Below are 5,207 nucleotides of genomic sequence, written 5' to 3'. Positions count from 1 at the left end.
AACAAAAGTCAGGCCTCCTTCTACCATCCCTCATTGTCTGAAAGGCTCATTTCAAAAATTATGTTTGATTTTTTTTTCTGATTAAAGAGTGATTTTTAGATGAAAATCCAGAACTGCCATTCTGGTATTCTGGGTTCTATGAAACCTTAGAAGGACCATTTCCTGCTTCCCTTCCCAGAGAAGCCAGCACCACTCAGATGTCTAATGAAACCCCAGTCTTTTCCTCTGCCCACCGTGCAGCCCTTACACTTCTATCCTTTGGGTTTCTTTGGTGTCATCTGTGACTTGCAGACTACCAGTCATCCACCAGTCAGACCACCTGGTCAATCCCTGCTTTGACCCAGAGCCCTTTACTGGCCAATTCTTACCTGTCGTGAACACATACGAGCCATGCTCATCACCTGCAGATCCAGCAAAGCCATCAACTGATTTCCTAAAAGCTCACCTGTCGCCGGGCATGGTGGTGCACACCTGTAATCCCAGCAGCTGGGGAGGCTGGAGCAGGAGGATCGCGAGTTCAGAGCCATCCTCAGCAGCTTAGTAAGGCCCTAAGCAGCTCAGCAAGACCTTGTCTCTACATAAAATATAAAAAGGGGGCTGGGGATGTGGTTCAGTATTTAAGCGCCCCTGGGTTCAATCCCTGGTACCAAAATATAAATACATACATACATACATACATACATACATACTCCTCTGTCAGCAAAACACCCCCTTGGCCCATGGACAGTATCCAAGAACCTAGGTTGACCCACCTTCTTTGTCTGCCTCCCCAACCCAGGAATCCTAAGAGGAGGGGCCATCACATAGAGCACCAGTGTGTTTCTCAGGGGCCCAAACTGTTCTGCTTTCATTTTGCATTGGAGTGTTTTAGGGTGTATTACATTCTGTGAGCTGCTTCCAATCCTTCTTGGAATGAATTGACAAATGTTCCTATTACCTAGGTATAAAGAGATGTGAGCGCAAACCACATTTTTTATGATGACCGAATTTGCTAAAGAAGATCAAATACTATGAGAAGTAAGGACCATACAGCTCAAAACTGGATCCTGCAAGCTAAGGGATTCACTTATGCACAAGTCCATGTCTTTACAAGAGGGAGGGAGTTAGAGCTATATAAGGAATGGAGCATAGAGCTGACTTGGGGGGCAAGATGGAAATATGTGATGGATGCTATACTTACCCAGTCGGATGCTCCCATGTGAGTGTTGGGATCTTGAATGGGACACAAGGATGGAGTGCACATAGAAATAGGACATTGCAGCAGTAATGATTCAGCAGTCATCGTGGTGACAGCAGCAGGAGGTGATATCTGCAGCAATGGCAGCTTCCATAGCAAATCTTAAACAAGTTTTTCCGGAGAAATGATGATTTTTTTTTCCTGACTCTGATGATCAAACCCAGGGCTCTGCTCATCCTCAAGTGCTCTATCATGAGCGATATCCCCAGTTCCTCCTGCCCTTTTTAAATTTTATTTTGAGAAAGAGTCGGCTATTTTGCTCAGGTTGGCCTCAAACTCAGAGTCCTCCTGCCTCAGCCCCCTGAGCAGCTGGGATTGCAGGCGTGTGCCACCCATCTGGCTTTAAGAAGTGATCTTGTTCATGCATGTTATTCCTCACATATCTGAAGATGTTCTGTTTTGTTGTTGTTTTCATTTTCTCATCTTCACTCTTCTGCCTTAGTGTTTATTCTGTGAATCTCCCTAAAATCTTCCAATAAATTTATTTTCTGCTTTAGTTAACCTACAATTGATTTGTGTGATTTGTGCTTAAACACTCTGGGACATACCATGTAGATGAGGTAAATTAACTCTCTCCAAAGTTGTGCTAGTTGGACACTAGAATTCTCAATGGTGCACTTAAGTAATCTTTTTTTGGGGAAAAAAATGTGTTGGAAAAGTGGAAAAGTGCTTGTTATGATCCATGCTCTCTAAGGAGATGAGAGGAGTTGGAAATATCAATGACTGTCTCTTTAGATCTGCGTGAACACATAAATAATGTTAATTGAATAAATGAATGAAATGTTTCTTTAGACAAAACTTGACTCATCTTTGAGGGTCCTGCCAGGGTGAAGAACATAAGTTGGAAGTGATGGCATGTATTTCTCTAGGTCTTTTCCAGATGCCACTTAAGTAAGAGCCTGAGAATCTTATTTAACAAAATCACTCTTTCTTTATGTGATAACTGTCTTGAAACGCAAAAGAGATTGAATCCTGCAGGGTCTGACCCTTGAAGCTCTGCTTCCTTCAAATGTTCTGGAAGAGGGGTTGATTTGCCTCTGTTATTTGACCTCTGTGGTTGTCTAACACTGAGCTTAGGTAGTAGTTATGGGTCTCTCTGAAACAGGCTCTGTACTCCCCAGAGTCAGAGCTAATGCCCTAACACGAATGGACATGTTGAGAAAGGCCCTTAGATGATTTCCAGGTCAACTTCTAGAAATCATGTGGAAGCCACATGGAATGCAAGTCCTTTTATGAGACCTGGTGTCTAGATAAGCAAGTTGTCTCCAGGGGCCCTGTCCCAACCGTGGACCCACAGCATTGTTTTAGGTGAAACATCTCCCTTCCATTCACAGGGGACTGCTTCATGCACCCTCTTGTTCGGTTGATTTTATTTCAGGCATAAATGAGAATTCTTTCATAAATTCCATAGATAAAATTTTCTCTAAACTATAAGCCAAGATATAGTGAAGTGTCAGAAGACAGGAAAGTATTTCCTCCTCTGGAAAGCGAGGATGTGATGGACTAAAGGATTTCTCAACGTATTCCTTCATGAAAGCTGATGCATTGCTACACATCACCTCCATGAGAGCCAAGGCTGCTCCAGGTACTTCCCTCTGCCCTGGGTCCAAGGGCCATGCACATCTTGGTAGGGATGAAAGCTGGGAGTATGCTGGGGTCATTGTTAGGAATCAGTATGGAACAGGAGGGTCTTGATCAGAAAGGCAGGGGTGTGGGGGAGCGCTGCAGGCTCATCTGAGTCACCGGGAGACTGATGTTCCAGAAGGGGAAGGATCTAACAATCAATCCAGAGAAAGGAGAGTATCTGGAGGTCAGAAGACACGATTAGAGCAACCAGAGATAGGAATTTAGGGACAGTTCAGATGGCAATCTGATGGATTTGCTGAACGGCATCTATCTTGTTTGTAACACACCACACTCCAATTAATGACTCTTAATTTACCATGTTTAAAGACGCTGCCTTGCAGGAATCTGGTAGGGGAATAAATATACTTACATTTAACATAATATTTTGAGACTTCATGTACTTCCTATTCAAGGTTATAAGCTACTCCACTCCTTCGGTGCCCGTATTTAACTCTCTTACTGCTTTTTAAGAAGGCTGGGAGGACAGAGATAGAATTCACTCAGCTGCCTGAGTCAAAGAATGTCTTGGCTCCTCTTGATGATGTCTTTTTCCTGCCTGAATGGAGAAGATAAGATAGAATGGAGTGCACTATTGTCTGCTTTTTCAATGCCATTTGTCCTCGGGTCTTAAAGTTTCATTTTAATAGCAGAAGTGTTTTTTCCTTTGTGGACCAAAAGTTTGAGATGCAGGTCTGGGGATGTGGCTCAAGTGGTAGCACGCTCGCCTGGCATGCGAGCGGCCCGGGTTCGATCCTCAGCACCACATACCAACAAAGATGTTGTGTCCGCCGAGAACTAAAAAATAAATATTAAAAATTCTCTCTATCTCTCTCTCTCCTCTCTCACTCTCTCTTTAAAAAAAAAAAAGATTGAGATGCAGAGAAGAACAGATCTGGAAGTTCCATATGCCTTAAGTTCTGCTTCTTTCAGAAGTTTTGGAAGGTGGGCATTGGAAGACAGAGATGAGAGAGCATTGGGAAGATGAGGAGGGATCCCCTCACTGAGAGTCTGTTTACGTACATGGTGGCTCAGACTGAGATCTGCGTAGAGACAAGCGCGAAATAGGACTGTGTTTTGGAAACTGTGGTAGGAAGGAGGCAATGAGTCAGGGCTTACGATCCCCAGAAAAAGATATTGCTCACTGGGGAGGCTTCGGGGCAAAGCCTGTACATGCATCTGGGGGTGGGGTTGGAAAGACAGATTGGCAGATGGGAATTCAGAAGAAAGGAGTGTGGGGGGGTGAGATGTGAATGAAGGAAAGGTGGGGAAACACATTGGGGAAACAGTTCTGAAAGTGGGTCTCCGAGGCAGAAAGAGCTGTCAAAACAGAAGCAGAACTCTCCTGTCACATTGATAGAGAAGGGAGATTTGCAGATTGTGTGGGAAATTCACAGTCATTCATTTTATTTTTTTTTTCTGCTTCTAATTTTAATTTTTTTTTCTATTCAACATGTGTGAAATAATTGTGGCTTAGAGCAATGCAGTTTTGGTAACCTTAGAGTTATACTTAATGTCCAAGTTTAGGGTTTAACCAAACATAGCATACCTGGAAATGGTCCTTTATTTGTCAGTAGCTAAAATAAAAGCTGAGTCACAGAGGTGACACAAACATCTCTGGTTTCTGTCTTATACCTCCTTATTCCCCGGGGGTGTTGGTGATGTTTGCCTTTGCTTGCTCAGACCTTGAAGTCTCTTCTTGTCCAATGTTCTCAGAAGGGACCTTTATCATTTAATCTCCCAGATATCAGTGACTTTGTTTTATGATTGACTTGTGGAGTTGAGGTCCAGGGCCTTTCATTAACTACAGTCCAGGGCCTTCCATTAACTATTTGATTAGGGATCATCTTCAAAAATCTCACCTGTGCTTAAATTGGATTTCATTTGTGCTTCAAGGGAAAGGAGAAGAATCTGTCTGATTTGGAAACAGGAGCTCTCTTCCCAGCTTAGCAATCAACTGAAATTACTATCCATTCTATCCACCCCCCCAGCCCTGGGAGAGAGGAAGAACTAGGCTTGGATTGGGGAGCACCAATTATCTCAGAGGCTCTGACGCCTCTGAAAAATAGTGGGATGGGTCTACATCTGTAAGAAATGGTAGGATATTCCCTCATCCTCCACACTTTCATTGTAAACAAAACTATGAGAATTCTGCAATGGAGGAGTACCTACGGACAGGGAAATCAAGATGATCCTTTGAATACGAGAGAGAAAGTATTAGAGCCTTTGTTCAATTTAATTTTTTGTCTCATCCTTTCAAATTTTCTATCTTTGCATATATGTTACAATATGCATTACCCATGTTAGTATATTGGCAAATGTATATTATCTATCCTTTCTCTCTGTT

This window comes from Urocitellus parryii, chromosome 4 (genome assembly GCF_045843805.1).
Source record: "Urocitellus parryii isolate mUroPar1 chromosome 4, mUroPar1.hap1, whole genome shotgun sequence".
In the NCBI taxonomy this organism is placed as follows: Eukaryota; Metazoa; Chordata; class Mammalia; order Rodentia; family Sciuridae; genus Urocitellus; species Urocitellus parryii.
The sequence above is the reverse complement of the archived record's forward strand: the minus strand, read 5'-3'. Positions refer to the sequence as shown.